General features: G+C 46.2%; 1 long non-coding RNA gene across 2 annotated transcripts; it reads right to left on the bottom strand.

The window, feature by feature from the left end:
- Positions 1–1796: 1796 nt before the first annotated feature.
- Positions 1797–3604, bottom strand: LOC309366242. Of its 2 annotated transcripts, XR_014166604.1 has the most exons (3): positions 3346–3604; positions 2820–2952; positions 1797–2620 (listed from the first exon to the last, which is right to left on the bottom strand). It is a non-coding gene; the product is annotated as an uncharacterized lncRNA (long non-coding RNA). The 2 variants fall into 2 exon arrangements; XR_014166603.1 differs by having other exon boundaries at positions 1797–2952.
- Between the last annotated feature and the right edge of the window lie 8791 nt (positions 3605–12395).

Genomic DNA, 12395 nt, shown 5'->3' with positions numbered 1-12395 from the left:
AGACACAGACATTCTTGATCTGGAAGGATATGACAATAGTTTTGGTTGGCATGCATATTTGTGGTATGACAAGGTAAAGGTGTATAAAAGTTTTAAGAACCATATTGTCAGGAAAGCATTGTACAATGTTTGGAATAGATATAAGGATTTATTGGAAACTAAAACCCCTAGGTGGTTGTCACCAATGGAAGCGAAAGCAGTGAAAAAAATTAACATGGACTCTAATTGGCCTAAGTATTGTGAAATTTTAGAATATGATGGCGAAAGACTGAAGCTACAAAGTTTTGAGAAGCTAAAGCATAAAGTTCGAGATTGGTTACACTACCGTCAGATAAATGAGATGTTTAAGCAGGACAGGAAACTTGGTTTTCAGAAGGAGAGGTCAAAGTTAGAAACAGAATTGTTAGAATCCAATACTAAAAACCTATCTAAAATGTATAATTTGCTGCTGAAATGGAATACACAGGATGAAACAGTGAAATCAGCTATGATTAAATGGGCACAGGATATTGGTCATGACATTATGTTTGACGACTGGGAACAGTTATGGACCACCGGTGTTAAATTTACGGCATGTAATGCCCTGAAAGAGAATATAATGAAAATGATCTATAGGTGGTACATGACCCCAGTCAAACTTGCAAAGATTTACCATCTGCCCAATAACAAATGTTGGAAATGTAATGAGGCTGAAGGTACCTTTTACCATCTTTGGTGGACCTGCCCAAAGATTAAGGCCTACTGGGAAATGATCTATAATGAAATTAAGAAAGTCCTTAAGTGGACATTTGTAAAGAAACCGGAGGCTTTTCTCTTGGGCATGGTCGGCCAATTGGTATCAAAGAAGGATAAGACATTCTTTATGTATGCAACCACGGCAGCAAGAATCCTGTTGGCAAAGTATTGGAAGATGCAAGAATTACCTACTCTGGAAGAATGGCAATCGAAGGTGATGGAATATATGGGACTGGCAGAGATGACCGGCAGAATCCGTGACCAGAGGAAAGAGACAGTGGAAGAGGACTGGGGGAAATTTAAAACATATCTAAAAAATTACTGTAAAATTGTGGACTGATAAGATGTTAAGGGGTATGAAACAAAGAACTACAGCTGTAAATCTTAAACTTCAAGGAAATTTAAAAGGGACTTAACTAAAGACTGATTGATGAGTTGCTCGAAAAATGGTAAAACAAGGATGTGGCGAAGGGAAGGCATGGGGAAGTCAATTTTTGTTGTTTGTTTTTGATGTTTGTGTTTGTCTTGTATTGTTATTAATATGTGTAAAAACTAATAAAAATATTTAAAAAAAAAAAAACACCAGAGTGTTAAATAAATTTATCCCAGCAACACAAATGAGGGATGTGGTTATTTAGCAAATGAAGGGGAGTTTTCCTATTTGTTCCTATTTTCTATTTGTTCTTTGTGCATTAAATTGTGCAAAGATGTGATTTCTCCAGGCCAATGAGACATAGCCTGGAGAAAGTGGATAGAGGAAAGTTTTTCTCCCTCTCATAACGGTAGAACTCACAGAGCTGGACGCTGGAAGATTCAGGACACATCAAAGAAAGGAAGTACTTCTTTACAAAGCGCACATTATGGAACTTCCTGCCACAAGAGGCAGTGGGGGCCACCAACTTGCAACTTCCGCTCAGGATTTTCCCCAGAGTAAGCCCCTTTTCAGCCAGCATACTCTGCACCTTCCTCAAATGCTTTGGCCTGGATGGGAGGTTTCCTGGTGTTAACAGAAAAATTTGAGGGCTCCCTTGGACAAAAACAAAGACACCAACCAGGATAACTTGGAGCAAAACAGCAGCCTGTAGGTTTGGCCTTTATTGATCTGTTGCAACAGGGTGCTCCCCTCACTTGCAGGAGAGAGGAAGGACCCAGAAAAATGGTGTGCAAGACCTTATAAAGACTTTTGAAATTGCCACCCTGTAGATCAAGACCACCCCCAGAAACATACATCACAGAAAGGAGGGGTTGAGGGAGGAGTTGTGGTGGTAACCTGAGTGTCTTGTCTCCTGGCTGGTTCCCCCTTTCCCCCCATGAGTACTTTCCAGGTGACAGAGGGGAGTTTGCAGTTTCCTGCCCCCAGAGGGAAGAGCTGATTATTGTCCTTTGGGAGAGTCCATGCCGAAGTCCACTCCCATATGCAAGTTCTTTGGGATCTTGATGGTCTTCTGTCTAGGACCATTAGGGTTGGCATAGCAACTGGGCAAGGCTCCTGTGTATGTGCTGGTATGCTGAAGGGATTATGGCTGCCCTGTATCAAACCTTCCCCATTTTGTAGTCCTTCCTTCATGGAGTAAAATAAAAGTGGAACAGTGCAAATCCGATGTATGGTTGATTTTCTATGAATTTATAACAGAAGTGTAGCGTATGTAGTGTGTGAGTATGAGTGTGTGTGAAGTTTGTACAAACTGAATGATTGGGGGGGGGTTCCTGCGACACTGGTAACCCCCTCCCTTCTGGTGGTGCCAATGTTCCCCTGGCCTTGAATGCCCCCTTGACCGCTCACCGCAACCCCGTTCATCTCCACTGTCACCACAGTCCTCGGTGTGGGCAGGGGCCACGCAGCCGCTTGGCAGGCACGGCTCGCCTGGGGCGCAGCTCTGGGGACCTGGAAATGTTGGGACGATTAATGGGTTGCCTCCAAGCAATCTATCTGGTTGGCCAGGTTTTGGGGAGGCGGAAAATAAAGCTTTACTTCCTGAACTACACATTGTCCAGTGCCACACTCATCACCGAGAAGGTCACCTGCGCTCTTGACATGCTCCAGATAAGGAGCGGCCGGGGAGGGGGAGGAGCCCAAGACCCACCTGGAAAGCACTGCGGATTATTCCGGTGTAGGCTAGAAGGGGGCGCCGGGCACCTGAGGATGACGCAGGGCTTCGCCACAGGGGACAATCTGGCTTCCATGGCTCAGCTCCACTGGGAAGCTCCCGTTGAGTCCTGCAGGGGAAGGGCAGAGGGGTGAGGAACCAGGGGTCATGCAGATGGGAACCATAGATATATAAACAGAGGAGATGGGACCCTGCGAGAATTGCAGAATGACATCTAGTCTCAACCGCTCTCATTTTTATCGGTCAGCTGCCAGGAATCCCAAAGGGGGATGGGAAGCAGGGCATCAGTAAATTTCATTATGCCGGTCAGTAGTCTGGAAATCAATAAATAATAATTATATGATATCACCACGATATGTCCTACAGCTTAGAAATGTAATATGTGATATCAATATGGAATTACGACAACTGTGCCTGGTGGCATTTCCTCCACAAAGGGAAAAAGGCCAAGTACATGGCTCTGCGCCTGTTGGATTTCTGACCACCAGTGCCCCAAGCTTACCTTTCTCGGCCATACTGTACCAGGTGCGGAGTTCACAGGCTGTGGCCGCATCACTCATGGTCAGGGAGCGGAGTCAGGTGGCTTGGTTCGCTGCTCCGAGGTGCTCATGTACCAGCCTGGTTGGGGGGCACCAGGTCAAAGAATGCTCTAACTGCTTAGCAATGCTTCTCTGCCTTTCAAATGAAGCAAGTTTACCCTGGTCAGTGCCCAGCGTGTGGTTGAAGGGGGAGTCGGGGCTGCGCATCCAGCCTCCGCCCCACCCTGGACGACATGCTGACGTCCTCCCAGCTGCAGGTGGTGCCTTCAAAGTCGCAGGCCAAGGCGACACTCGGCGGTGCCAGCCCATTGGTTCCCAGAGTTCAGGGCACCAAGTGCTGTTCCTCCCATGAGCTACAGTTCCCAGAGTTCCCTAGGAAGAGAAATGGGCTTGGGACGGCAAGGAGTTGTATACTGTGGAATGCAAGGACAGATTGTTTACTGTTCAGATGCCACAACCCTTAACACCCCAGAGCAAGCAATAGTTCCCAGGGTGCTTTGGGGGGACATCGTGGGAACTGTAGTTTGTTCCGTTTCCCAAAGAGACCCTCTCAGAGCTATAACTCCCAGAGTTCCCTTGGGAAAGGTTGCGCAGAATATTCTCTCCCCCCATAGGAAACTACAGTTCCTATGCTTTGAGAGATGCCATGATGGGTTAAATACTATCTGCGAGGGGAATTGAAGCCCATCTCCCTGATTCCTTTGGTGACGCCAAAACTGGTGTCAATGGATCTTCTCATAGCAATCCCAGCGGTCTTTGGTGACGCCAAAACTTACCACAATGGATCCCGTCCAGCAGGCGAAGTTGCAGGTGCCAGCACTTGGGTTCCCAGAGGTGGTCCAGCTAAGAAATGGGAGGCCCAGCTAGGAAAAAAACGGGGGAAGTGTCATTAAAAGGAGAGGAAGAGAGACAGGGAGCATGGGAGACATGAAAGGGGCATCAAGTCCAACCCACTGCAAGGAAGCTCATATGTATTTTAGGGCACTGTTTTGTGAAGTATTCTCTGCTTTCCCCCCATGCTTTTTGAAACTCTTTGTCTAGTGTGATCTCTAATTGCCTCTGTTAATCTGGCCAGTTCAATATACTCTAACAGTTTGTCTTGCCATTCCATTTTTGTTGGCACAGTTTCTTTTTTCCAGTTTTTAGCAATTAGGATCCTTGCCTCTCCTGTGGCATAGAGGAATATTTTCTGATCTTCTCTTGCTATACCTGTGTCTATTATCCCTAGTAGAAAAGCTTCTGTATTTTTCATAAAGTTATACTAAAACATTGCTCCAAAAAAGTTTAATGTTTAACTTTTTTGGAGCAGGAATTCAGCGGAGCCCATAAAGACCTGAGAAATATCAGTAGGACAGAAAAACTGAAAGAGGGGGTCCATGTAAAAACAGGCATAGGATATATCAAGCTCAAATTGCAGTGCCGTATTTTTTGCCCTATAGGACGCAACTTTTCCCCTCCAAAAATGAAGGGGAAATGTTTGTGCGTCCTATGGGGCAAATGCAGGTTTCAGGCAGCTCTCCGCAAGCCTTGGGAGACCGGCACGACTTCCCACCCTAGGCTTGCGGATAGCAGTCTGCATCCCGAAGCCGTGGGCACGCTGAGCAGTGGGAGACTGGCGTGACTTCCTGCCGGGCTCCCAAGGCTTGCGGACAGCAGCCTGCAGCCCGAAACCCGGGGAGCGCAGCCTGGGAAAAAAAATAATTTTCCCCCTTTATTCCCCCCCAAAAAAACTAGGTGCGCCCTATGGGGCAAAAAATATGGTAGTTTACAGGGAAGTGTGCCATAATATGACTAACTTAAATTAATGCTATTTCCGTTAATTATTTCTGAAGCACTTTCCAAAGAATCCTGTGATGGTCATCAAGTCCAGCTCGCTGCAACCCAGGAATATGCAGGTGTCACAAACTTCTGTTCAAAGGTGATTGAATTTAATTGCTAGATGTTGCACTTTTAAATGACACTTTCATTTAGGTATAGGACACTTTCATTTAGGTATAGGAACTGCAAGTATAGCAACTGCAAGTTATGCCATGAAGGACATCTTGCAATCAGTTTACTGACTGGAAGAAGAGTTTACTGACTGACTTACATTTCAACAGTCAGGAGCAGGCCTGAAGCTTTCAGGGTGATTGCACATTGCTAACATTTATACCTCCAGCAAAAGGGGGGGGGGGAATGAGGCTCATGAATGTAGAAAGTGCTTTTCTTTAGAGCACCTCTTAACATTGCAAAGTGCTGCAAGTGTCCAAAACTGGTCTGAAGTTGCTGTTTTGTAAATATTATTTCTGCTTTTGAAAATCCAAACAACACAAATGGCTTTTGGGGCTGGCCACTATAGCAGGGGCTGACCCCATTTATTCTTGTGGCATTCAATTCAAGGTATGTTTTGACTTTACTTGGCTAGTGTGGATAAATCTGGAGGAATTACCTGGTTCCAAAACCACTGATGGAAGCAATGGTTCATCTGAGCAAATTAAATTTTCAGCACATTGCTTGATTAGGCTCACAAAAGCTGTCTAAGGGTTAAATGTTACAGATAGGTAGCCGTGTTGGTCTCAAGAAGTGTGCATGCACACGAAAGCTCATACCCGAAGGGCCCGGGGCCTAAAAGTGCTGTCTTGGAATATCGCGGGTTGGCACGCCAAGAAAAACAACCAACAATTTTTGTGCTACCTTAAGCAATTTGACATCATCTTCTTTCAGGAGACATGGCAGAATGACCCTATATTTCTCAATGGGTATAACTGCCACTACCTGCCTGCCTCTCCATCTCTAAAGGGCGGCAGATCTAGTGGCGGCCTAGCTTGCTTCATTTCCACGGAGCTGGCGCATTCTCTAACAGCCCTACCCAGCCTCAATTCTTTAGCAACAGCCGCTCTACTTAGCTTCAAGAGAACTACTCTTTTGCTGGTCAATGTCTATATTCCCCCAGGCCAAAAAAACCCCGTTGTCAAGGCTACATGGGCTGAGCTAGAGGCGTTTTTAGAACCTCTCGAATCTACTTACCCGTCTGCCCTGACTATTGTGTGTGGAGACTTTAACGCTCGTATAGGAACAGATGACAACAGTCTATACACTCACTTCAACCTATTTATGGACCCTGAAGAACAGACGGATATTGGTGCGACACGACTGTCCAAAGATAGCAGAAGTAATTCTTCAGGTCTCTGCTTAGTGCAGGCTGCCAGACGGAGGGAACTGCTGATATTAAACGGCAACATAGAGGGGGATCGCCCCGGGGAATATACCCATTTTTCCAAGGCTGGGGGAAGCGTTATAGATTATATTTTAATCTCAAGATTCGCTCACAGCTTTGTAAGGAAGTTCCAAGTGGGCCACAATACTCTGAGTGACCACCTACCTCTAATTTTAGAGCTTGCAGGTCGGCCTTTTGACTATTCTATTGCCGAGCCACAATATATACCTTCTGTAAATTTGGGTATACTTGCTCCCAAAAGACTTAAATGGTCCCCAATATTGAATGAAAATCTAACCCTCCTCCTTCAGTCAGCGGAGTTTAAGCTTATTCGCTCCACTATTGTGTCAGGCAATTCAGTAGATGCGATTATGGAACGCTTTAAATTACTTTTGGAAAGATTGAAACCCCATTTAACAACAGTGATACATAGCTCCGCTACAAAGAGGGCAAAGGACGGAGCTAGTTGGTTTGACCTGGAGTGCAGGCAAACAAGGAGACAAACGAGAACAGCCTACCAGAGATATAGGAAATCAGGGACCGCCATCCTACTTAATGCTTATATTTATCTGAGACGGTCTTACAAACAATTATTAAGGAGAAAGAAACTGGAAGCTGAACGAACCGCATGGCAAAGTTTGGTTAAGGCATCGCACGAGAAAGATACTACTTGCTTTTGGCGAACCATATCTGGTCTACTGGACCAGGAGCGCACTAATTCCATCTGTACAGTGGAATCAATGGAGTGGTTGCACCATTTTCAATCTTTGTTCTATGACCAGGAAGCCCAACATTACAAACTATGCATCCAATTGGAGGACCTACCCCATTGGCCACCAGTAACTGTAAAGGAAGTTGAGAACTTAATCGCACAATTAAAGAACAACAAGGCCCCAGGGAATGATTACATCCCTGCCGAACTTCTGAAGTCCAACATTGGCTGGTGGGCCCCCCTGCTGGCGTCTCTATTTTCTTGGATCGACTCAACGGGTTTACTCCCAGATGGTTGGACTGAGGCAATAGTTATTCCAATCTATAAAAAAGGACATATGCCAGACCCGGCGAGTTATAGACCAATCAGCCTTCTGCCTATACCCAGCAAACTATATGCCAAACATCTTTATATTAAGCTAACTAGCTGGCTGGAAACTGAAGCTATTCTAGCGGAAGAGCAAGCGGGTTTCAGACAAGGCAGATCCACCATAGACCATTGCTTCACTCTAGCCTATTTAATTGACAAATATGCCAAAAAATCCCGTGGGGTGCTATACGCAGCCTTTATCGATCTAAAGGCTGCTTTCGATTCAATTCCACGTGCAAGACTCTGGGATAAATTGAGCACATCAAGTATAGACAAAAGACTATTATTTCTGATCAGCTGTTTATATAAAGACACGGTGCTGTATGTAAGAACTTCGTTAAATGGCCATCTTACAGGACCAGTTCCTGTCAGCAAGGGGGTCAAGCAAGGTTGCATCCTGGCCCCAGTTCTATTCAACTTTTACATCAATGATATGGTTAACTGTTTGTCATCTCCGGACTTCCATGCCCCCAAACTGGCTGACAAATCAATATCAGTGCTTTTGTATGCTGATGATGCGATACTCCTATCTCGAACAAGAATAGGCTTAAATAGGCTCATAGGTGAATTCTCAGCATACTGTAGGAGAGAGCAACTGGCAATAAACTATCAGAAAACCAAAATCATGGTTTTTGCAAGGAAATACAGACAGTACAGCTGGAGGATGGATAACCAGACAATTGAACAGGTTAAAGCCTTCAAATATCTGGGTATCGTTTTCCAGTCGACCGGGTCCTGGGATGCCCATCAAAAATGTGCCAAAGAAAAAGCAGCTCAAAGTATTAAGATGCTGTCCCGCTTCTTTTACACGAAGGGGGGCAGATACATCCCAGCAGCCTTTGAAGTTTTTCAAGCAAAACCTCTGGCGCAGTTACTGTATGGGGCACAAATCTGGACGGGGAACCACTGCTCCAGTCTTGAAACTGTTCAGTCTAAATTCCTAAGGCAGATATTTGGCGTCCCCTCCTGTGTTCCAAACGCAGCATTACGACTCGAGGCCTGCCTTCCATCTGTAGAAACTCAGACCTGGCAAAGAACACTCAACTATTGGCTTCGTCTTAACCTAAATCCACCCGGTCTACTGCCTCTAGTAATGCAAGACCCTCACAAAAGCAAGTGGTTCAAAACTGTGCACCAAAAACTCCTTACATGCGGTCTGCATTCGCAGTCCCTACTATCAATGGGCCTCATTAAAGCAAAGAGTCTAATAGGCCAGCGCCTGAAAGACATTGAACGGCAAAACAACCTGACTATCTTAAAGAAACTGTGCCCATGGTATACCTACTTTCCCCCCTCCCATTTTGACTCTCCAGCTTCATATTTGTTTAAATTAACCATCCCAAAATATAGACGTGCCTTTACATTGGCTAGATGGGATGTTCTTCCTTCTGCTGTACTCGAAGGTCGTTACCAAAAGACTCCATTGGAAAAACGACTCTGCCCATGTGGAGATGGTAACACGGAAACAGTGTCCCACGTCCTCCTATCCTGCCCCCTTTACAAAGACTTAAGGAATGAGATTATTACTCCACTCATTCTCTCCAACCCCGGCCGTTCACAAGACACTACACTGTATTTTCTCTTATCTGATACGGATAGTCAGATAACAGAGAAGGTCGCGAGGTATATCGAGAGAGCTGTGAAATTGAGGGCCACCATCTGAGTGACAGACTTGTTCATCTGACGGACCTCCTTCTGCTTGTTCTTTTCTTCCTTTTATTCTTACTTTATTTTTAATTCCTGCATAGCTGTGGCCTGTTGGCTTTGCTAATAAAGTTTTGATTTGATTTGATTACCAAGAACTAACTTAGTTGGTCTTTAAGGTGCTACTGGAAGGAATTTTTTTATTTTGTTTTGACTAAGGGTTAAATGCAATAGAGATCTCAAGGCAATTACTTGGGAGTTGCTGAGAAATGGGGAAAGGAGACAGGGCCAGGGGGTGTTTCTCCCCCAAATAGAATAAATTTAAAAAACCTCTACTGTTAAGGGTTAGGGGGGACGAGACCAAGCCCCAAATGTTCTTTTTAGGCATTTTTAAAGGGCTAATTAATATTCTACAGCCTTTAAACGCTTCTGGGAGGGAAGATTATTGGTGTTTTTAAAAACTATTTGCAGATATTTCTACCCCGTCTTTTAATCATGTGAACCGCCAGATAAATCCACTATATTAAATAACAATAAAAGACAACACCCTGCGTCGCCGTTAATTCGTTTCAGCCCTTAAAATGAATTTTGACCAAGGGTTCCCCGACCGCGCATGAAGGCCACACATTTCCCCCTCTCAACGAAGCAGGCAAAGGGGCAAAGAGGACTCGCCCTCCGGGGCCAGCGGCTACCCGTGGACCGCGAGCTCCGGCTGGTGGCAAACACGCGGCTCCGTCTTCCTCGGAGAGGAAAGGGTTAGCTAATCCGCCCAGCGATTTGCCCAGATCCGTGAGAAGTTCCGCCTATTGCCGCCATTCAAAATGGAGGCGCTTCCGGCATCTATTTCCCTGACACAAAATGGCGCCGCTGGCAACAACCGCCATAAATGGAGGCGCTTCCGGATATTAATTCTCTCATCCAAAATAGCAACGGTAACATTATCCGCCGTTTTCCACTTCCGGGCAGCCATTTCCCTCTTCAAAAATGGCACCCGCAGCCTCTCCACATGCAGTCCCCCCATCCTGGCTATTCTGTTTCCGCCCTTTTTTGCCATTCTTCTTCCATTCTTCTTCCATCCTCCGTGCCTCTCCTAAAATGGCTGCAGAGGGCGCCTCCTGAACTCCGGCTGCTGACTTTTTCTCCACCTCCTCTTCTCCCTCCCTCCTTCTCCTTCACCTTTTCGGAGCAGGAATTCAGCAGTGCCCATACAAACCTAAGAAATATCAGTGGGACCGATTTCCCCCCCACCCACAAGAACAGAAAGAGGAGTCCCGTGTAAAAACAGGCACAGCATATGTCAAGCTCAAATTGCCATGCAAGAAATAATAAAGTTTCAGAGGGGCCACCTCGCCATGTGAGCTAACTTAAAAGAATGCCCCCCACCGTTTATTGTTTCTGAAGCACTTTCCAAAGAATCGTATAATATAGCCGAAAGGGACCCCAAGGGTCATCCAGTCCAACCCGCTGAAAGGCAGAAATATGCAGGTGTCCCTTACACAGAAAAACGTCACAACCTTGTGCTCAAAGGTGATTGAATTTAATTGCTAGATGTTGCACTCTTAAATGGCACTTTAAGGGATATTTAGGTATCCAGTTATGCCACGAAGGACACCTTGCAATCCCCTTTAACTGACTGGGATCAGAGGAAGTGCTGCTTGCTTCCCAGCCACTCGCTCTTAAGCACAGCTACTTGCTCTAACCACTGGACAATGCTTCCCATTAAGTCACTCTAACAATTAGGCAAAGCTTCCCAGTCCCTCGCTGTAACCACTAGGTAATGCTTCCCAGCCACACTAACCCTAACCCTAACCCTAACCCTAACCACTAGACATTGTTGCCCAGCCCCATGCTCTAAACACTTGTAAACCTCAACCCTAAACCCTAACCCAACCCCAACTCTAACCCTAGCCCTAAACCGAGCCCTAACTCCTAACCCTAGACCCTGAGCCTAACCCTAACCTAACCCGCAACCCCTACCCCTTAACCCTAGCCCTAACCGAAACCCAAACATTAAATCCTAACCCTACACCCCTATCCTAGACTCTGACCCCCTAACTCTAAACTCTAAATCCTAACCCTAACCGCAAACATTAAACCCTTATACCCTAGGGGTTGGCAACGTGCGGCCCATGGGCCAGATGCAGTTTTACTGACCCACGAGCTGCCTGCAAACCAAGCCACCCGCTCGGCAAGTCCCCTGTGCACTGCGCTAAAGCAGCACACCACAGCGCAGGGACTTACCAAGTGGCACTGGAAATGGTGTCTGCGTACAGGCAGATACCAGAAATCAGGCTTGTGCATGTCCAGACACTATTTTCGGCGTTTGGGCATGCGCAGAAGTGATTTCCAGCGCTGTGGGCATGCGCAGACACCATTTCCAACATAGTGCTGCACCAGTCCAGCCCACAGATAATCTCTGTGGGAGTGATCCGACCCCTGGAAGGTGAAGCTTGCCAACCCCTGCCCTAACCTAACCCCAACCCTAAACGGAACCCTAACCCCAAACCCTAAATTGTAAACCCTGATCCAAACCCTAGACCCTGACCCTAACCCTAGACCCTAACCCTAAACCAGGGGGTTAGCAAACTTTTTCAGCATTGGGCCGGTCCACTGTCCCTTAGACCTTGTGGGGGGCCAGCTATATTGTGAAGGAAAAAAATGAACGAATTCCACAACACATTCTACTCATGTAAAAACTGCTGATTCTTGGACCATCTGTGGGCCGGATTTAGAAGACAATTGGGTCAGATCTGGCCCCCAGGCCTTAGTTTGCCTACCAATGCCCGAACCCAACCCCGAACCCCAACCCCAACCCTAAATCGTAAACCCTAACTCTTACTGTTTGGGATTAGAGGTGAGACTCAGAGTCTAGGGTAGGGATTTAGGATTAGGGTTTAGGATTTAGGGGCTGGGGCTAGGACGAGGGTTAAGGGGTTAGGGGTTAGGTCTAGGGGTTGGGTAAGGGTTGGGGTCATTTTTAAATGGGGTCAATTTAGGGGCCCTAGCTCCTAAATCCTAACCCTAAATCCCTACCCTAGACTCTGACCCCTCACCCCAAACACCTAAGGAGACGCCTAAGGAGGATAAAAAAA

Source organism: Podarcis melisellensis, assembly GCF_964234715.1.
Source record: "Podarcis melisellensis genome assembly, chromosome: 3".
Taxonomy (NCBI): domain Eukaryota; kingdom Metazoa; phylum Chordata; class Lepidosauria; order Squamata; family Lacertidae; genus Podarcis; species Podarcis melisellensis.
The sequence above is the reverse complement of the archived record's forward strand: the minus strand, read 5'-3'. Positions and strand labels throughout refer to the sequence as shown.